This window comes from Bacillus rossius, chromosome 5, assembly GCF_032445375.1.
Source record: "Bacillus rossius redtenbacheri isolate Brsri chromosome 5, Brsri_v3, whole genome shotgun sequence".
In the NCBI taxonomy this organism is placed as follows: domain Eukaryota; kingdom Metazoa; phylum Arthropoda; class Insecta; order Phasmatodea; family Bacillidae; genus Bacillus; species Bacillus rossius.
Genome location: NC_086333.1, coordinates 29,441,514 through 29,464,342, shown reverse-complemented (window position 1 = coordinate 29,464,342; position 22,829 = coordinate 29,441,514).

Here is a 22,829-nt window from a genome sequence, read left to right as displayed (position 1 = left end):
AGGTTTTTTTATTGTGAAAACATAAATTATCAATTTTTATAGATATTATGTGAAGACACAGCACCACGCTGGGTTTTAACTCTAAACTATAAAAATTTGCTTAGATTTTTTTTATATTTAATATTTGAATTATTAAACATGGTGTTATGACATTTTCTACTGACATTTAAACAATTATAAAAATTGCAGTGTAATTTTACTATCCATTAATTACATCCCTATTTGACAGTTACCCAACCAAAACATTGCCATGTGGTAGTCACATGGTTTTCCACATGGCAATGTTATTGTTGATATTTGGCCGAAGGATACATAGTCACCTTGAAAATAGATCCCAGCTTGAAGCAGGGCTTCCTAAAAGTATGAACTTACCGTGCGGCGACTATAGTCAGGTATCAAACTAAGCGCTTATCACTCATTTTATACATAGGCGGGTCCAAAGTAGCGGAACGGATCCCCTTCTCGTTTAGCAATATGAACTTACATTGTAGGCTGTATAAAACAACTTTTTTTGGGAGGCGGGGAAAAAAATATTTTTTTTTGCGCTTTTTTTTCTGTCTAAAGCATATGCTCTCTTCTTTATTGGCTTCTAGTTCCGCCACTGATTTAATGTATCCTAGGTTAAACATGCCATTAGTCGTTACAATTTATGGGTTCTAGATGGAGTAATGCATTGGAGAAAATTCGTGTAGTATTTCAGGGCCAGTTCCTTCAGCCACCTCTACGTGATTACAACCTATAAACTAAGTTGCTTTCTAAGTATATTACACTAAATTGTTTCTCCAGCCATTGACCTCTCATCGTAATCAAGCAAGTATGCCACTATACGCCTGCTGCTGTCGAATAAGATCTTTCCACAGTAAAACTTTCAATGTTCCTAGAACTACTCTCCAAACTTTGAGTAAAAAAAAGATGTTGAGCCCACACAAGCTGCTCAAGTCAAGCTTAGATGGAAACCTTTCTTAGGAAAAGAGTTGGAACTTGAGATTGTGGATTACCTGCTTGAAATGGAGAAAACCTTTTTTGGATGCACTCTAAAGGAATTGAGGCATTTGGCTTCTGAATTAGCCATTCGGAATGGCCTGGAATCACCCTGGAAAGATGGTAGGGCATGGCTGGATTTGTTCATGAAACGACACAGAGATCGTTTGTCTCTACGAAAACCTTGTGGAACCTTTTTGCTAGAGCCCTTGGCTTCAACAAAGAAAATGTTTTTTTCTATGACAAATTTAAGTTTCCCCCAGACAGATTTTCAATGTTGATGATACTGGTTTGACAATAGTTCAGAGTAAAATTCCTTCAGTCATTTCAAGGAAAGGTAAAAAAGTGGCTGCTTTGACATCTGCTGAAAGAGGTAGCACTATCACTGTTATTGCATGCATGACTGCTTCCGGGATATTCATTCCTCCTTATGTGATTTTCCCAAGGGTGAAAATGGCCACAACACTTATGAAAGGTGCTCCTCCTGGAACTATTGGAAGGGCCCGCCCATCTGGCTGGGTACAAACTCATTTGTTCACTGAATGGCTGTCTTTATTTTAGTGATGGGTCAATTCCTGTTTTTTCCCGGTTCTCGGTTCTCGGTTCTGACTTATTAAACAATAAAATAAATACTATTCACACATTATTTATGAGGTGTTTTAAGTAATAAACTATTTATTGTTTTGGCTAAAAAAAAAAAAAAAGCACTGTTTCAAGCTACAGTAAACACACCAACCTATTAAAAATGTAATATGTATTAATAAAAAAAAAATTCTAAATAATATAGAGAACACTTAATAAAACTAAAATTTACTATATCAATTTAGTAATTACCTCAAGAAATCTACATACACCCTCCGTTAAAACATAGGAATAAAAAGAAAATGTTACAATAATGGAAATAAATACAATGATGGTGAACTTTCAAAGAATTAAAATATTAAATTGCCCATCAAACTTATTGCCTACATTGAATACAGTTTGTATGCACAGTCAACAGTAAATTACTGCCACGCTTCTGATGCAATTTCTTACACAATTTGCTCTATTTGGCCAGAATAATTATACTTTACAAGTGCCAACAAGCACTTTATTTGACCAGCCAATAGTAAAATACATCTACACATCCATACACCACTTTACTTAATAAAAAAAAAAACCTTCCCCCTTCAAAGCAATCCCGTTTACCTAAAAGAGAAAGTTACTAGCTATTACGCTAAATGGCTGCAGATGCAGTGAACATACAGTCCAAAGCACTGAACAAAAAGCATAAAATTTTAGAATGCCGAAAATTATTACGGTAAATTTTAAATTAATCATTAATTTTATTAAACAAATATTCTGTGGAATTTTGCACTTTTAATTGTTCTTTATACACCAGTCACACTTACTTACGTATCAAGGACTCAATTAACTACCTATTTTTAAAAACAAATTGAAACAAACATGGCGTCTTTCTGTTCTCACATCTCTGCTGAGGCACGTTATAGAGTTGCACACATCTATGAACTACATACATCTATGGCACCTTCAACTGTTATGATTTGATTGTATAACTTACTTTGTTTACAGATGTGACAAGAACATTAAAATTTTTCACGTGTAATTTATTTTATAGTTAGAGAATAGAGATGAATATTATTCCACAGAAGTCCAAAAAAATAATTCATATGTGAATTGAACGTGAGTTGAGCCATTTCATGCTGCAGTTAAGTTTTAGTGAAGGACTATTTTCGTAAAGGGTTTTGCTATACTGCCGGTACCGGTACCGGCACCGACATTTTAGCTGCGGTTCTCGGTGCCGGTTAAAATGCTGAGAACCGTAGGAACCAAGAACCGAGAACCGGTACCGACCCATCCCTACTTTATTTATTGAACACACTAAACCAACTGAACAGTCCTCTGTGCTTTTTGTATTGGATGGGCTTTACAGCCATGTGCGAAATATTGAAGTAATTGACTTGGCAAGGGCTAACTTTGTGACCATTGTGTGCCTCCCTCCTCACTCAACCCATAAACTCCAGCCACTGGACAAGAGTTTCATGGGTCCATTGAAGGCTCACTACAGTGAGAAAATTAGAAAATGGTTAAGGCATTCTAACCGCCCTGTCACACCAAATGACACAATGGAGCTCTTTGGCAAAGCCTATTTGAAAGTTCAGACTGGAGAGATTACTGTAAATGGTTTCAGAACCACCACTTGATAAACATATTTCTCAGAAAATGATTTTTTGGCTGCTGCACAGGAAGCTGATAAAACTTGCAGCCCACCACTTTCTGCAGCAACTTCTGTCAATTTTCCTGACCCTTCTACTACACACAAAATAGATCAACCATTAACAAATCAACATCAATATTTCAGCACCCCGGATAAAAGACCAACCCCTCAAGCTTCAACATCCAAACTAGTTAGTCCGTATGAAGTAGCTCCGATCACCATCGTTGCAAAGAAAAAGAGCAATCGAGGTCGTAAGAGTGCCATGACTTGCATCATAACTGGATCTCCTTACAAAGAAGAACTAAAGGAAAGTATGGAGCGTACAGCCTTGAACAACAGTCGAAAAATCGTGAGCGAGGAATCGGGCACTCAAGCAAAGAGAAAGAAGCCAAAAGCGCTAAGCCAACCCAAAAGACCAAGGATGAAAGCTCAGCGACAGGAGTCAGACTCGGAAGAAGACCTTAGGGACCCTCCTATTGATGACAACAGTGACGGTGAACAGTTAGCAGTTACTCTGGGGGATAAACCTGGTGACGACAATGCAATATGCATTTTCTGTGATGGAATCTTTTCAGATGATGTTAGAAGGGAAATATGGATTCAGTGCTACAAGTGTGAAGGCTGGGCACATTCCGAATATGCTGGAATGGAAAAAGAGGTATACATATGTGATTTTTGTAAGTAAAATCTGGTTTAAATATTTTTTTAAATGAAAATTCATGAGACAGTTGTTAATAAAGTGATTGAACAAATCTGCCGTATTATTAGATACTAATTAATAATATCTTAATTTGATTTTTTTAAAAGTAGCCCATATTTGGACCACCATTCGAAAACAGACATATTTACACTTTTTTTGAAACATGGTTTTGGAAAACTAAAACTTTTTTTTTTCATTTGGAACCTTAATTTCCTTTCCAGGAAAGTTTTCATAAGTAAGTGACATCAAAATTATCCATTTTGAGTGAACAGATAAATCAGTAATTACCAAAATGAAAGTGGTAGCCCGTTTTTGGATTGAAGGGCATGGGGATAATAATGGTGACACACATTTTGTAAAAAAAAAATCCTTGTTTTATATTATTATGTATATGTTTTAATTTAATTTTCAGTACAACTATAATATTTAGATACATTACAAATTATAAAATATTTGTTAACATGTAACAGGAAAACACAAATTGTGATTATGACTTTCAAATACTGTAACACATAAACCATGAAAGCTTAAAATAGTTTACAATTAATGGAAATATAGTCACAAGAAATACCTAAAAAACAAACATCTTAACGAATATACAAACAAAAACCTCGTTATGGAACGCCCTCTTAAGGAAAGTACGTTCAATACCACATAAAAATTTTTACATATGTTTCGACACATTTTTTCCTTTTGCAACACCTACCTACAACAGTCTTGAAGTTTGAACTGTTTTTAATTACGTTGTTTCCCAACTCTAACCCTGTCCCTTTGTCATGGCACTGATCCCACCTCACTATTGAAATAATTTTGGAATGCATTCCTTACCTCAATAGCCTCATTACCCAACAAACCGCCGGTTCCTCTCAATGGAACGAGTGCTGTACAATCTGAAAGTGTGACTGCCAAATCACTTTCATTCCATTAACAATCTGAGTTAAACTTTATGTAGTTATGCAAACAACAAGCTACCAAAACAACACGGATAAGATGTTCGTGCAAAATGGCTAGTCTTCTTTCAAAAAGGTGGAACCTCCTTACCAAAAGACCTAAGCAATTCACGACAACATTTCGTGCTCTACTAAGTCGGTAATTAAAGATTTTTACTTCTTCTTTCCCTTGCACATTTTTGCGTGAATAAGGCGTCATAATGTTAGTTCTGAGGAAATGCTTCATCCGAAAAAATTACATGAGGAAGATAAACATTTGTTCCGGGAAGTTTTTTTGCTGGCGGAAGGTGTAATGTTCCATCATGCAACTTTTCCCCCCAATTTGATGTGCTGAAAATACTTGCATCAGAGTTTTTTCCCATAACCCCCTACATCAACGAAAATGAAGTGTTTATCAGCAACTACTAGTGCCAACAGAACAACACTGAAACATTTCTTGTAGCAGAAAAAATCCGAACCACTTTTGTCTGGCGCTTCTATCAATACATGCTTTTCATCTGCCGCCCCAACTGCATTGGGATACTGCCACTTTTTAAAAAAAGATTGTTCTGTCTTTTTCCGCATATATTCGTTAGGTTCACGCATCAACAAGCGTTGCAACTCTTTCCATAACACTTTGCAGGTTGAATAGACTATTTACGGTACAGTGGTAAGCCTCATCCAAAAAAAAAAAAAACCATTGATCGATAAGACATTCCAGCAGTACAGGCGCGTGCGCACCTTCGATTTCGGCGCGCAAGATGGCAAGCCTTTGGACCCGCTCGGCTCCCTTCGGCTCCGATCGATTTCGCGGGCTGCCCGCCGGAACTGCTGGCGAGCCGAGCTTCCGCCCTGGGCTTCCAGACTGCTCTTCCGTGTGATCGGCCGGGGCCCAGCGGACTAAATATACATCTTGCGCCTGTGGATCTTCAGTCACTCGTTGGCTCAACTCGGCTGCGTGTACTTGCGGTGACCACGACCCGCACTAACGACCTCGTCCGTCCCGCTGCCCGCGGTTGTGACTACTGCTGCTGCCGGGAATTGCGGTAAGAGACGTCGCCAGAAACCAAGTCCGTAATGGACTCTGAAAATATTTGGGGTGTAGTAAAAATAAACACAACTCAACATTGAACTTAGAAAATTTCACTGAGTAAGTACTTAAGAATATTTGTCACGGCAGTAGAAAGTAAAGTTCTCGTGAAGTTGTCACGAGGGAAAACAGTGTTTGATACGGCAGTGAGTAAAGGTAGCAGTGGGGCTGACATCGGACGAGGCGTTGAGGATGCACATGTTACGTAAATTTTAACAGCTTTCAATCACGTTGAAGGCACATAGGTTATGCAAGTTTAACAGCCTTACGTTCAGAATATACACAGGGAACATACCAGTCTGTGTATCCATGTACATCGTATACCTTACGTGTGTGTCTTACACCTAACAGTCGAGCGCTGATACATCTTTCCTGGACAAGACAATACGTGTGCTCACGAATATCTTTCTTAGCTGCAGTGACCATCATCTCTTGCAGCTGTTGACGCAGTAACAGACAGGGTGGGTATCGACGTCCATCCCAGCAGGCTTGGCAGCAGCTATAGCCAAGCTTTCAGCCGGTGACCAAGCAAAGTACTAGAACCGACAGGGACAATACGAGGCCGAGTATGTGACTACCAGACATTGTCGTGTCTTTTCTGGGCTTGCCTAGCACTGTTTTTTTTTTTTATAGTTTCCCTGTTAAATTACTTAATTGTTTCATTATTGTTTTGTTGCCCTTTCATTCAGTTATTCATTCTGCTGTTTTATCTGTTTTATTTTTGTTGTAATTCACATAATTCTCTATGAGAAATTCAATTTGCTTTGGCTAAAGCTTAACTTGTATCTGTAAATGTTTTCTTGCTTGTTGTGAATTTTCTGTGAAGACCTACTTCTGCAATGGCGTAGGCCTATTTTCAGAATTGCATTCTTCATTGAACTTACATACACACGATGTTACAGTTGCTGACAAAACATTTATTCTGTTAATTTTATACCCTTACAGATTTTGATAAATGTATTTGCAATTATAATCAAGTGTTCAATTTTATTTGTATTTTTGGTATTTGTTATGTATTAATTTATTATTATACACTATAAAATTGGAAGATTTGTTATTTGTGCATCTACAATGTTGTACACTTAGATAGTTTAAATTTTTTTATTGTTTTGTTCAAATTTCAGACTAAAGATACTAATGAACGTTTTGAACTTCTCAGCAACAGTTTGTGCCTCAAAAATTGAAACTCAGTTTTAAAGTTGTAAGTTACAATAAACAATGGCAGAGTACTATAGTCTCGAGTATAAGATAAAGGCCCAAACCTTGCTATTAGCACAGTCACATACCAGCCAAGCTCAAGCTCATCTTTCGTGGTAGTTGTGGCTCCTAGCCCGCGAGACATATTTGCAGTAGATCGCATCTACTATACCAGCAAGATGAAAGTAAAGAGATACATTAACCGAGGGCAGGACGTCTTACAGTGACGTAGATGCGGAGATTTCGGCCACATGACTGGCAAATGCAGCGAGATTCCGCGGTGCATTAGGTGCGCAGGCCCTCACGCCCGCAGTGAGTGCCCTGTTCCCGAGGAAGCGCCAAAAACATGCATTTAATGCGGAGGAAATGACCTCACAGTGGCCTGGAAGCAGTGCCCTGTAATCCTAAAGATCGTTGAGAGTAGGCAACATTCCGCGGCAGAACATGCAGCCAGGCGACAGGAAGGCGAGGCAGCGCGAATTTTTTTCCCTAACCTAATTTAAAACTACAGTAAAACATTGTTTTAAAGAACTTCATTAGAGCGAACCATTCTTTACTACGAACTATGCCTTTGGTCCCGTCAGACGTCCATATAACATAAGGTAAAAAAATTTCACTAGTACGAATTTTCTCGCTCAAATTTTTAAAATATTCTATAAATATTCATTTGAACGAACACTTTTCTGCCTGCACGGTAAACGACAAACGGATAAAATCGTCACCATTCAACCCACAAACTGCCATCTTATTTATTTTGATACGCGCCATAGATGACTGCAATGGACTAGTGTTGAAATCAATGCACAAAACTGGTGTAGCGACTAAAGCGCTGCATTGTGGTGTTCGCTGACATTACTCTTTGTTCTATGCTCGCCTGACGTGTTTAACCGATGCGAAGTGCTACATCATACAGTATTGCTACACACTCATCTCTGGTCGATTCCTTGTTTATTGTTTGAGAAACGTGTCTACTATGAGTTTAACTTATTTTTACATGTGTCGGGTCCATTTGTTTTTATAGTTTAAAAAACCGTACTACTGAACATGTCTTCTAGGAAACGAAAGGCGATTGATGTGAAAATGAAACTTGAAATGTTAAAAGCAGTAGATGAAGAAAATAGAAAGACTGATGTGGCTAAAAAGTTAGGTATCTCCAAATCAACATTATCCACAATTCTCACCCAGCGATCCAGTTTGGAAGACAATAAAATGTAAAAAATTTTTCCTAACTTTTAAATTTTATATTTTTGATTTATTACAGCATTTTTGCAAACAGCTTGTCTTGATTCCAAAGGTAGGCTTACTGTTTTGGCAAACAACATACCTACGTATTTCGGTATTGTACATATACATACTACAGTAGAACCTCCTTTTTATGTATCCGGGATTTACGAATTCCCGTGATTAACGTATTTTTTTACTTGCACCGTCACGTTTCCTATAGTATTAATGCATTATTTTACAGTTTCATGCGAAAGCATTTCCCGCAAATTACGTTGCAAAAGCGCTGCATTTAATAGCAAACTATCAGAAAAATTTCGAAAGAACAATAAAAGTTGAAAGCTAACAGCGAGTACCTACTTCGTTTATTTATTTATGTTAATTGCAAGTTTTCTTGGTCACGGCAGCTTCGTTGGCCATTGTAAACATTTTTTTTTGTGCCACTGGCCCTGTTGAACCATACGGCCAGGAATATAAACTTTGGTGACGTGAACGTGAAAATTAAGTACATATTACTCTATCCCCTTTGAACTGTAATGAATAATGCATAAAAAATAAGTTGTAGGAATGGGTCTTTACATAAAAATACAGTTGATTACTATGCTTTTATTAAAAACACTTTAAAAGCAACGTATCGATTTCTTGTAAATATGGCGTCTTCATGCATGTTTGGCGATGTTCGTTTTAACACAACAAATATCGTGGAAACAGTTGGCAGCATTGAATTTCTAACATGGTAACAAAAATTAATACGTTTTTATATTTAATAAAAATAGTTACGGTTTTAAAGTGAGTGTGTTTGTGTTAATTAATTGTTTCGTTTAAACTCGAAATTAAATCGTATGCTGACACGGGATTATTAAAAATGTCCGGAAAAAGTGTTACTAGAAAAACTCTCACAATCAAAGAGAAATTGGACATTTTAAGACGTTATGATGCGCACGTGGGAACTTAAGTTTCTCTTGCCAACGAACTTAATATTTCATGCTCAACATTGAACACGATTTTAAAAAACCGCAAGAAATCTCAGTTAAGTGTGGGGCAACAACAGCGAATAAGAGAAAGTATGTACGAGCATCGAATTTCGAGAAGCTTGGAAGAGATCTTAAAAAAATGGTTCACTGAAACCAGATCAGCAAACATCCTCATCAATGGAGTGCTACTTCGTGAGAAGGCCCGGCAAATAGCTGATAGGTTAGGTATAAAAGATTTTACTGCTTCCAACGGGTGGTTTAAAGAACGAAATAATGTTGTGTTCAATACAATCTGTGGGGAAAGCAGAAGTGTCAACACACAAACAGTTGAAACTTGGAAAACGGAGCAGCTACAACATCATCTCTCTGACTATGCACCAAAGGATGTTTTTAATGCAGACGAAACTGGCCTTTTTTATGGTGTGATGCCAAGCAAAACGCTCAGTTTTAAAGGAGAACGCTGCCATGGAGGAAAACACAGTAAGTTACGACTAACTGTTCTACTCGCTACAAATGCAGATGGTAGTGAAAAGCTGCCACCATTTGTTATTGGCAAAAGCAAGACCCCCAAATGTTTTAGAAATGTTAAAACACTGCCTACGAAGTACTCTTCCAACTTGAAAGCTTGGATGACTGCTAGCATTTTTGAGAGTCAGCTGCATGCATTGGATGCTAAAATGGGGAGTCAGAACCGCAAAATTGTTCTTTTCATTGACCAATGTCCAGCACATCCAAAGCATGTTGAGCTGAGGAATGTAAAATTACTATTTTTTCCTGCTAACTGTACAAGCCAACTGCAGCCCCTAGACTTGGGTATTATACACGTTTTCAAGGTGAACTACAGAAAAATGTTGGTGCAGAAAGCTCTGTGCATGATGGAATCTGGGAAAGACCCCAAGACCATGAAGTTAAATGTTCTAGATGCACTTCATAACATTGCCTATTCGTGGAACAAAGTGCAACCAGAAACTATAGTTAACTGTTTCCAGAAAGCTGGTTTCTTTTCCTCTGGAGTGACTGGTGTTGAAGAGTTACCTGGTAATGAAAAACTTGATGAAGATGTGGCGAAACTCAAAGCTGGTGTCTCATTCGGTGACTTTGTACAAGTAGATGATGACATAGTGACGACAGAGACTGAAAACCTGAATGACATTGTGGATAACCACCTGGCAGCAAATGCTTCTGGTGAATGTCAAGACAGCGAAGAAGAAGAAGAAGAAGAAGTAGAAGAAGAAGAAGAAGAAGTAGAAGTAGAAGAAGAAGAAAAAGATAATGAACCAGTTCCAACGCATGCAGAAGCAACTAGTGCAGTTTCAACACTAAAAAGATTTGTTTCTAGTTTTAGTAACACTGAAACCCTACTCCCAGCTATGCAAAAACTTTAAGTGGACATTGAGAACTTGTGCAGACTCCATTCAAAACAGTCACAAATTTCAGATTTTTTCAAGAAACTCCAAGTATGACAATATATTTGTAATAATAGTGCAGAACATTTGGGTTGTATATACGGCTATGTGCTTACTACTCTTATCAAACTTGATTATGTTGGTTATTTGTATTGTATATAAACCTTTTTTGTATATAAAAATTTGGTTTAGGTTAATGGTCAAAATCTGTTTAATCATCTGAGATACTGAAGAGCTAATTATTGTGTAAAACTTTTAAATATCTGACATTTGATTTTGTTTTGTGTTTACCATCTGCTTCTAATTGTTTGCATCACATTTAAATAACAATAATTTTTATTTTTTTAGCATTTCCCTCATTTTACATATTCCCGCATTTTACATATTTTTTCCCTGGTCCCTTGAAATATGTAGAAACGAAGTTCTACTCTAGTATGTATGTATGTAGTATGTATCTTGATCCCAAAGTATAGCTGTTAAAGTAATTGATGCTTGTACCACTCATATTGGTATTATATTTTCTACTTTGTTTTTTAACAAGATCGAGATATGTTAAAAACCCAAAATCAGGCAATCATTGTGATTTCGGTATAAATAACTTTATTATAACAAACTGCATACCTGCCAACTTTTTAGTTTGGTCATCAAGAAAACTTTTAAATTGGGAAAATGTATCGTAAATCCAATGCGGCAATTTTTTACATGCTTTATGTGCAATTATTTTCAATTTTTCTATTCCATTTGGTTTCTGCTAATTTGCTAATGACATGAAGGGCATATCGATGGCCTAGAATGAAAACCTCACACAGTCAATATTGTAAATGTACTGGGAAACTAAACATATCCAGAATGTGCCAATTTACACAGCATGCATATGAAAAGCAAAATGATCAAGTACAAAACAAAAGCAATAGTATTCACTAAACAAGATTCCTTAAAGACATACCTTGCTATATCACATGTTTGTTACATATTTCAGTCATCTCCTGATTATCATCCTTGATGCAAATTTAAGACTTTGAATATGCAGCAGTTGCCTTATTTGCTTTACCTAATAAATCTGAGGTAAACCTTTGTTCATAACAAACACAATTCCTTGATTTCAAAACAGAAATAGACTGCAAAGTTTCAGATGACATGGAGGATCTAAATTGGTTTTTTTTTTTTTAGCATACTGAAAATGCGCTCACATTCTGAATTACTGTGGAAAGCACGTTTTTCCTATGCTTCGGACACTTAACTTGTGTAGTTATGTCAGACCTACCTCCATGAGCAATACTAAAATCACACCGGCACACTGTGCAAAACACAAACGTTTTTCCTTTTTGCGATTTCAGAATACACGGGAATTCGTTGTTATACGCAGCACAGTAAGTCTGAATATATTTCTTGTTGGCTAGCTTACTCATGGTTCCCACCACGTAAATACACACGGAAAAAAAAAACGGTTGCACAGCACTACATTGGAACTACGAACAATAATCAGCCATTTTTTTTTTTTTACATAATATAAGGAACAAGGAACAGACCAAGGAGGTAGGGCTGACGTCACAATTGTGGTCCATTCCTCCGTTTAATGAAGCACTTTTTCGTTGCGGTAAGTGGAAAACGACCGTAGACCGTCCAGTCCAAACCATATACAAATAACTATCTATCTCTTGTTTTGTTTTCATTCCGCCTTCCATCGGTGCGTCGGTAACATGGCTGGTACAGTAAAAGTTGGCAGGTATACATGGCCGGTACAGTAAACGGTAATAATCCACCACGCAAAAATAAATCCGTAAGATATTAAAGACGTCCGTAAAACCGTAAAATAGTATTAAAATCCGTAAAAATTACGGACAATCCGTAAAAGTTGGCAGGTATGAAACTGCCATAATTTTGGTCCCTTCATGTTCTTTATAATGAAGCTCTACTGTAAGTGTGTTTGGGAGGGGTTAGGGAGGGAACAAGGTGCGTCTCAGGCCGAAGCCTATATGCTCTACTCATGCTGGGTTTTAGCCATGCAGAAGAGGTCACATGCAATCATGTGCTACGGCGGGAATTGGCAAGCCATGGCAGCGATTGGCGTCATGACTAACTCCCCTATCTTAACTCTAGACTATAACTAGATAAGTTGGGCCCAGGTTAAACCTCCATAAACAGAGGGAAAACCCTGGGCACAGAAGTGCGGAATGCATTATTGGGTAGGATTGTGAGCTACGGGAAATAAGAGTGATAGTTCAGGAAGAAGAGTTGGACGGAGTATAAAATTCTACTTTGCAATTTGGGGAGGGGACTTTCGTCCTTTAATCATTTTGGGACGGACACTGGTGTTTGGATGGGACTTTTGTCCCTTTACCCAGGCTCTAGCGAGCCACACTAAAATTAAGAAGGAAGTGATTGTCTGTGTTTACCGTAGCTGGTGCATGGTGTGTTACTCCAGAGGGGACACAGTCTCAGGCTGGCACTCGGGCGAGCAGGTCGCGTTTTTGAGCTCTTTTTTCGAGGAAACCGACAAGAGGCGGGGTTGAGTTGGCAAGCCATCTCCCCTTCCCCTCTTCTACACCCAGAGAACACAGAACAAAGAAGATGAGTGAGTGAGTGAGTGAGTGAGTGAGTGAGTGAGTGAGTGAGTGAGTGAGTGAGTGAGTGAGTGAGTGAGTGAGTGAGTGAGTGAGTGAGTGAGTGAGCCTGCGGCAGCTGCGGCCCACGCGCACGCTTTTCTCCTGCACTCTATGTTACCTGTCCCAGGTACCTGGAGGAATGCGGGTATTAGTGAACCATGCTTGGCCGCTGGCCACTGATAGTGCGCCAGACAATCAGAGCGCATCTTCCAGCAACAAGACTATGGGTGAGAAGTCCCTGAGCGACTCCTCACCGCAAGCCTCAGGTTCATGTCCAACACCGGCCCTGTCGCAGTGCGAGGTTGAACAATCGCTCCTTGGAGCGGCTCTCTCCACGTCACTGCCGAGCACGGGCTCCAAGTCCTCCGACCATGCTAGCCTGTGGAGCAGACGGCTACTACAGTGAGCGAAATAGCTTCCCACTTTGGCAAACCCGCCTCTCCAGTGAGCCTCGCTGAGGGTGTTGTAAATCAGTTCCAAACTGCCGCAGGGCCTACAGCAGACAATGCAACCCTGCCTTCTGAGCCTCCCGGTGGGTCAGGGCTCGGTAACATGCCTCCCCCTGGCTCGTCCCAGGCAGACCCTGAGGGCGAGTTCATCCTAGTCACAAGGAGGGGCCGCAAGCGAACCAAACTAGAAGCCGATGCTGCTAACCAGCAGGCTACACTTCAACCACAGCAGCCTACCACACGAGATCGTGGTAAAGGACGCGAGCCTTTACCGGCAGCTCAAAAGAGCCTGCAAAGAGCTGTACCGCGCCGACTACTTGATCGGATACACCAGGGGCAAAATATTGCGCCTAAAATTCACAGACGTCACGGATCATACAAAAATCCGTGACCTAGTGAGAGAGCGGAACATCGCAGCTCACTGGTATTCCACCAACCGAGACAAGCCCATCAAGGTGTGCGTCCGAGATGTCCCACCCTCCATGCCGTGCGCTGACTTGCTCCTCGCCTTTGTGGACAAGAAAGTACCCGCCACCGGATGCGAGCAGATCCATCAGGTGCTAGAGGAACAGGATTCAAGCAGGCGCACGCTACAGAGCACAGCTGTGTTCATAGTATCACTGGCACCGGGCACACCGGTGGATCACATTAGCAACACATGTTGCACCATAGTGCCCTACCGCCCCAGGACACCGGTGCCAGGAATACAAGCACACACGCAATAATTGTAACCATCCGCCTCGCTGTGTGAAATGCGGTAAGGAACATCTTACCAAGGATTGTGTGAAAGATGCCGCCACGCCACCGACGTGCTGCCTGTGCGGGGGGCCGCACACAGCCAACTACAAGCAGTGCCCGGAGTACCTGCGGCTCGTGCGAGAGGCCACGGGTGGGACTGGAACCCAGGTCCCACAGACCTCAGAGCAAGGAGCGCGCGCGCCAGGAGAGGGTTCCGCCAAAAGGACAGGGCCGGTGATGGGGGGTGCGGGGACACAGCAAAAGTTGGCCCCAGGGCACATTGGGGGCTAAGCCGCAAGCACAATCACAGAACAGAAACAGGCCCCTGCACAAGCGAGGAAGCAGACTATGGTGATCTCAGGGGCGGCGGGAGGGGCAGGACGTTTGGCCAATGTCAGCCACGAGCATGCTGCTGCCCCCAGCATTTCAACACTAACTCCAGTGAGTCAACAGACCCCCCCCCCCCCCCCTTCACCAACCATTCCCGGGCAGAGGGAGCGCATGTGGCCGGAATTGTTGCCTCCCTTGACACCATTAGAGCCTCGCTCAGCGGTGCAGGTAGTGCAGGACCAACAACCCCCTTCGCCAGCGCAACAAGACACACGCCCAGCCACGGCAAACAATTCTACTCCATCTGCCGCCACTTCAAGGCACCAACAATTCCGCAATGTGTGTGGAGCACCCGCAGCTGAACAATACGACCATCGACAAAGACAAAGGCTCAGCTTCCCTGGGAGAGCTGTTCTCCATCCTACAGGAAATGGACCTCCCCAGGATGCTGGCAATATTCACTCCCCATCTGATACGCTTGCGCTCTGTCTCTGACCCAGTCCTGCGAAAGATGGCACTCTTACACGTCATGTCAGAATACCTATCGTAAATTTCATGGCGGACACGACGGATGAGACTGACGAGACCTTCAACATCCTGTATTGGAACGCGAACGGACTGAGACGACAGACCACTGAGTTCAGTCAAATCCTCATAACTTATGGCATATAAATCGCCTTGATAAATGAGACTACTCAGTCCTCCACTCAGCGACTGAGCGTCCCTGGCTACACTATCTACAGAGACGACTCAGGTCGCGGCACGGCCGTGCTCATCAAGCACGGTCTCCAGCATTATCCTGTTATTTTTACTAACCTACAAACACTGGAGAGCCTCGCGGTTGTGTTACCAATGCGGGCGGGAGACCTACTAGAGGCTGCGGTCTATTGGTCCCCGAGTAAGCGATTTTATGAGACGATCTTGACATAGTCGCGGGTCACTGCCCTTACTTTTTTATGGCAGGTGACTTAAACGCAAAGCACTCTGACTGGCACTCGCGAGTCACTAACCTAGCTGGCAGGAGACTGGCGACATATGCGGCGGACAAAACGTACCTGGTTCGTGCCCCGGATTACAAGGGTACCTGCAGACCTTCGAGTGGTGGTTGGAGCATTGGCGGATCAAGGCCAATGCCGACAAGTCGGCAGCCATCATCTTCACTCGTCGCAGGCCGGAGCCCCCACTGCCTCTAGAACTATTCTATACACCCATTCCTTTTGCTGCAACATTGATTCCCGCCTGACATGGCAGCACCACGCAGTCAGTAGAGTGGCTGAATGCAAAAATAGAGTAGGAGCACTCTACCCACTGTTCAAGGGGCGAGTGCTGCCAGACAGGACCAAGCTCCACATATACAAAGCAGTTGTTCTGCCCGCGATGTTGTATGCTGTTGAGGTGTGGGGTTACGCAGCCCGTCGAACAATACAGAGGTTACAGGTAGCACAGAACCAGGCACTACGATTGATGACAGGCATAGACAGGTATACTCGTATTACAACTTTTCACAGGCTCACCAATGTGCATCTCATTTCACAAATCATCTCCTCACGCAACATCAAGTTCTATGACACTTCTGGGGCGCACGGAAACACCTTAATTCGCGAACTGGGCAGCTACGATCCGGAGGAGGTCGTTAGCTATAAACGCCCTCGGCTCGCAACAGCCTGAACAAATCGCAGAGAGAGCTGTGGCCGGCCTGGTCAGCTGGCCGCGCACAGATCCCGGTCGGCAGGACCCACGGCGAGAGTCGAAAGAAACACCCCATACATCAGAGTCAACCCCGCACTCACGCTTTAAAGGGGAAAGGTGGAAGTAACACCACCGACCCACAGCATGCTCCACCTCAGGGAAAAAACAGCGTGCCACTCGGGGATGACCCAGCACTCCGGGAACAACAGTATGGACCCACTAGGGCCTCGACCCAGGTCCACGTAGAGGCTGCACAGTCGAGAAAAGCCCAAACAAGCAGACAGGCACTGTGCTCAGCGCGCCGCGGCTGTACTGTCAGCCGCCTGCACCCGGGAGTGCTCACAGGTGCGGGAGATCCTCCAGGGTACAAAGCAGACAGCCGGAAGGAGGGAGCAGCTGGGGTCATTGGTGAGAACCCAGGACCCTGCAAACCAAGCAACGAGAGCAGGGGGAGGACGGACAGGGGCGCAGACTCTCCCACCTGACGAGAACCCGACCGCGTGACTGTGTGGACCAGCGGGCGAGATTGCGCGATTAGTCCATGTGCATAAACAACACATGGCTAATAAGCCTCTCGGGGTGATCCAGGAGTTCCAGTGGCGGCCTCCGAAGGGAGAGAGCTCTCTGGGGACGGTCTGGGGCTGGACTGTCGCCCCGAGGAGTGTACTCATACAACATCTCACTCAGGTCTACCATTCGTTGCGAACAAGTTTTGTTTGGTTTTCAGATTGCTGATTGTGTTTATATCTTACAATACAAATATGTGCACACAAGTTTGCAATTTAATGTTTAATATTTATGTTATAAAATTTGTTTATAACTTAGATTACCTGCATATTTTGTGAAAATGGAAATTACATTGTTTTGGATTAGTAAAGTGTTTGCACTCGCAGACTAAGGGTTTTCTTTATGTGTTTTTTTTTGTACCTGGAAGGTGTTTTTATTTGTGTTGGGAAATTTGGCGGAGTAAGATGTGGTGCAAGAGAATTTAGATTTATGAGGTTGGTGTGGCCAGATGTGTTTTAGGTTCGTTTTGTTTTTAAAAAAAAAAAAGATATAACAATGGTGGTGGAGAGTGATGAAGAAGCTTGGGTTTGTATTCCGTTGTGAATAAAAATAAAAAAGGTCTTTGGAATTTAAAACCTGAGCATTTTGTTATTTGTGAGTGGTATCGTAATGTGTTACTAAGAGCAACGAAATAACAAAAAGGAGGAAAAGGAAAACGCGTCAAGGAGTTGGTACTATAGCAATGCTAGGAATCGCAAATGTTTCTTTGTTTGCATTTGCGGTCGGGCTGAAACAAAGAACACCACCAACCCAAGGCTCGACTTGAACGATCCCGAAGCATTACAATAAACTTATATTACACAGAGTAGGCATTGTTTAAATGTGATAGCATAAGAAATGTGTTTTATTTTTCAGCCCTAAAAATATAGCACAAGGTATTTAACTTATAATTTGTAGTTTCCTGCGAATTTATAATATAATATTGTACGGTTTTCAGATTGCCGATTGTGTTTATATCTTACAATACAAAAACGTGCACACAAGTTTGCAATTTAATGTTTAATATTCATGTTATAAAATTTGTTTATAACTTAGATTGCCTGCATATTTTGTGAAAAAGGAAATTACATTATTTTGGATTGAATGCGTAATTTTGTTATTCAGATTGAAGTGCTCCAGTCCGGGCAGGATAGCTCCTTCTCAACCACTGAAAACCCAAGATCAGAAGTTACTCCCATGACAGTTTCTACGTCTTCAGGATCGCACGAAAATTCCCATCGTGTACCAACTTTTGGTCAAGAATTTACTTTTCATGAAGGGGGATCAAATGCTGCTAACGTAAGTTGTATTACTCCTGACACAGATATCACAAAAGACGAATCCAAACATATCTCCACAGAAATTGATTGTAATGGTGAACATTGTAACTTATTGTCCTCCAATGATAAAGAGAAACCACCACCTAGTGTAAATATCAAGAGAATATCCTTACGGTCCGATTTCAAGCTTGAAGGTAGCAGATTAGTGGATATCATGTTTTTTTATACAGAAACTAACTAAAGAGGCTGCACACAACCCAAACTTTGGCTAAACGTTATCAAACATGAGTGTTATTGGAGAGAAGAGGCGAGGTTTAAATTATACCATTATTTTCTATTCTAACATGTGCAATAAAGTCATAAATGTTCCAACAAATGATACAAACCCAATGCATTTGAATGTCAACTCTAGGGCAGTTGCTGGTATCATGAGCATAGGTGGCGGTTTCTACAATGTAGAAGAGTTTTGTGCAGCTATGGGTGTGCCATGTATGTCTGCAAGCACATACTCAAAATATCATAACAAAGTTTGTGAAGGCTGGGAGTTGGCAGCAACTCAACAAATGAGAAAAGCAAATGCAGAAGAAGCTGTCTTAGCAAGAGAGAGAGAAGATGTTGATGAATACGATGTGCCACATTTGACTATAGTCATAGATGGATGTTGGTCGAAAAGGTCATACAAAACAAAGTATAATGAATGCACTGTCTGGAGTTGCTGCAATCGTAGGTTTTTATACCAGAAAAGTACTGTACATGGCAGTAGCAAATAAATATTGTTATGTTTGTGCCCGTACACCTGTTGACGAAGATCCAAAACCCCACGAATGCTATAAAAACCACCATGACAGCTCTAGTAGTATGGAATCTACAATTATATGTGAAGAGTTCAAACAAAGCGAGCGAGAACACAATGTAAAATATGCTAGAATGATTGCAGATGGCGACAGCAGTGCCTACAAAAAAAATCCTGGACTCAAGACCATATCAAAACATAACTATAGAGAAAATAGAATGTAGGAACCATCTTTTCAGAAATTTCAGAAAGAAATTTAAAATTGTTTCTGCTTCTGAAAACACTAAACTTGGAACGCCCAATCTGAGAAAGACTGTTGCTTGAAAAGTATAAAAGTTAGTGTCTGGTGTAAAATAAAAGCAATTTTGTTCAGAAATTCACAAGATACAACAGAGAAGATGTTAGGATTAAGAGGTGACATAGAAAATGGGCCTAGCCATGCATTTGGCGAACACAAGCAGTGCACTGTATTGGGTTATTTTTGTGAGGGCCAAAAACGAGACGAAGAAAACCTTGTACTACAATTTCAAGAATGTGGCCTTTACACTAAAATAAAGGATGCAGCACATTTCTTAGCAATGCATTCACTTAGCTTATTGTATAATGCGGATAGCAACGTTGTGGAGCAATATAACTCTGTAGTTGCTAAGTTCTCTGGTGGAAAAAGAATCAACTATGCAACAAAGAGGTCCTACCAAGGAAGATGTGCTGCAGCAGTTGTGGCTTATAATACAAAGCCACCACACTATTTCCTACACAAAACACTTCATGATGGAATAAGTCTAAACAAAGTGGCCAAACGATTGGAATTCAGAAGAAAGTTAAGAACAGATTTACAAGCAGAAAAAAGGAGGAACCAGAAGGTGTGTCGGCGATCACTTCTTAGAAGGTCGTTAGCTAAATTCTATTCGGACAAAGATTATGGTCAATACTGCCAGCAACCAGACATGAACCCAGAAGTGTACGAGAATGGAAAGATGAAATTTATCGACTCCCTAACAAAAACTGAAGAAGAAAGGCACAAACTTGAAAGAGATACGTTACTGCAAGCAGGTAGCGCAAAATGGCTGGAGACTCGACGAAAATTTTTAACTGCCTCCAAATTTGGAAAGGTGTGTCGCAGAAGGCTTAAAACAAGCTGTAAACATTTGGTAAAAAAAAATCATATACTCTTCAGATCTACTTCATGTTCCGGCAATTGAACATGGCAAGAAATCAGAAAAAAAAACAGCTTTGAAAAAGCTTGAGGTGTAAGAAAACATAACTGTAAAAGAATGTGGCCTTTTCGTTGACAAGCAGTATCCCTTTTTAGGAGCAACACCTGACGCCCTAGAAGGACAAGATGGGATTGTAGAAATTAAATGTCCTTCTTCAGCAGCTGGCAGAAACGTTGAGGAAGCAGTTGCCAAAGGGAAAATTATATATATCTGTCAATTGTTGGAGATGAATTGCAAATGAAAAATGTCACGAAATGTATGCCTTTTCAGTATCTGGACATCAACAGAACAAGAAATGGTTATAAGAATAGAAAGAGATGATTTTTTCTGGAAGAATAAAATGGAACCTAAATTGGTCCAGTACTATGAAGAATATTTGCTCCCAGAACTTGTCGACCCCAGACATATACGAAATATGGAGATTAGGGACCCATTTTTCAACAAGAAAAAATTATGCAAACAAGTCCGTAACAGTCTGCGAGACTGCAAGAACATGCTGCGCATAGGAAAAGTAGTAGACTGACATAAAAGTCATTATACCTGATTAAGTTTATAATATTACATTATTTGTGGATCACAAACAACTGCCTTAGTAGAACTGTGTTTCTACGGAGTAAATGTTTATTAATCAATATTGTTGGATATTGAATGTTGTTCATCGATGTCATGTAACAAGAATAATTTATCCTTCCTCCAAATATATCAATTAGTGTTTTAATTTTGCATTTTGATGCAAATCCTGTGATGCATTAATCAGTATTCTAAACTGGATTATAGTATTAGGTGGCTATAACTATCAATTGTATGATGACATGTTCATAAATAAGTAGGCTAGGCTATATTTTGTGTGAATTAATAATATATATAAACTATATATAGAAACTATAGACTATGTACAGGATGTCCTGAAACGGCCGTAAATTAAGCACACTGCACGTGAACAAAATTGGAGACGACAATATTAGTGGCTAAATGGCAATTGACAACATTTTTACACACAATGTGGCAACACAGCATGCGGTTAGTCGCCTCTTGCGCTCAATAGGTTTCATACTAACTGATGTACGTGCGTTCAAATTATGGTCAGTCCAAAAATTAATTATCTTTCGCTAGAACCGTTCGTACCGTAACGTACAACGGTAGTTGTATTATATTTGTTGAGCGCAAGAGAGGAATAACTGCATGCTGTGTTGTCACTTTGTGTGCGAAAAATGTTGCCGTACAACATTTTGCCACTAACAATATTGTCCAGGAATATTGTGGTATGCTTATTATACTGCTGTTTCAGGACATTCTGTATACATTATATGTTGGCAAAATAAGTCAGCATAACATATCTGCAAAAGCCTATGCATCTAATTTAAATTACTTTAAATAACTTCAAACAAATCATTAAAGTTATTTTAACACTCAGAGAAAAAGAACTATGTTCCTTGAATATGCAGGCCAGAAAGAAATGTTTCTTCAATTTGGCTACATTTGCTATATGAATAGGCCTACGAATATGAATAAATAACCATGTATTCAAATGTTTCACTAAGAGAGAAGCCGAATGCAAAATAATCTGTATTAGGAGGCTAAGTTAATATTGTAAATTATCAATAGTATGCCAATTTATGTGTGATAGTGCTGTAACTATGCAGACATTTAGTGTTGTTATTGTGCAAATATTGTAATATTGTGTGATAAGTAAGTACAATGTGTATGCTAAAACTTTGTCTGCATCTCATATTGCAAGATGAGGTATTGTTGTTTATTGGAATTATTGTGTCACACAGTTTCAGAAATAGTGACGATTTGATTACTGTATAAACATAAAGTGGAAGTTTTATGCAGTTGCAGGCCTAATTCTTGCTGACTTATTATCACCAAATTACCCTTTTCTTGTTTTACCTTGGGTACCTACATCTTTGTACTGACTTGTTGCGTTTTAAATGACGATAATTTAAAAGGGGAAAAAAATATATGGAAACTGGTGTGTAACTCCTCGACCATCAACCATGGGACACGTGCGGAGTGTTTGTTTACTTTGTTTATCATCTAACATAACCTCCCATTTAGCTGTGCTGATCATGCCGGGCCGTTGTTTAGGATTATGTTCCCAGACAGCCAGATAGCCAAAAAATATGGGTGTGCCCGAACGAAAACATCAGCAATTGTGTGTGAATTAGGCATTACGGAAAAAAGAAAACTGTCGAAATTCTTAAAAAAAAAACATCATTTTCTGTATCTACGGACGGTAGCAACAAAAGTGATGCTAAACTGTACCCTATTGTAGTCACATTTTACAGCAAAGACTCTCAACGAATTGAAATCTTTGTACTGTCTGTCCCTTCATTAGAAGGTGATGCATTGGCAATCTTGTACTCACCACCCTCAAATCATGTGATATCCCGTTATCGAATTGTTTGGCCTTAAGTGCAAACAATGCACCTGTAATGTTGTGAATGAAGAATGGTGTTGTG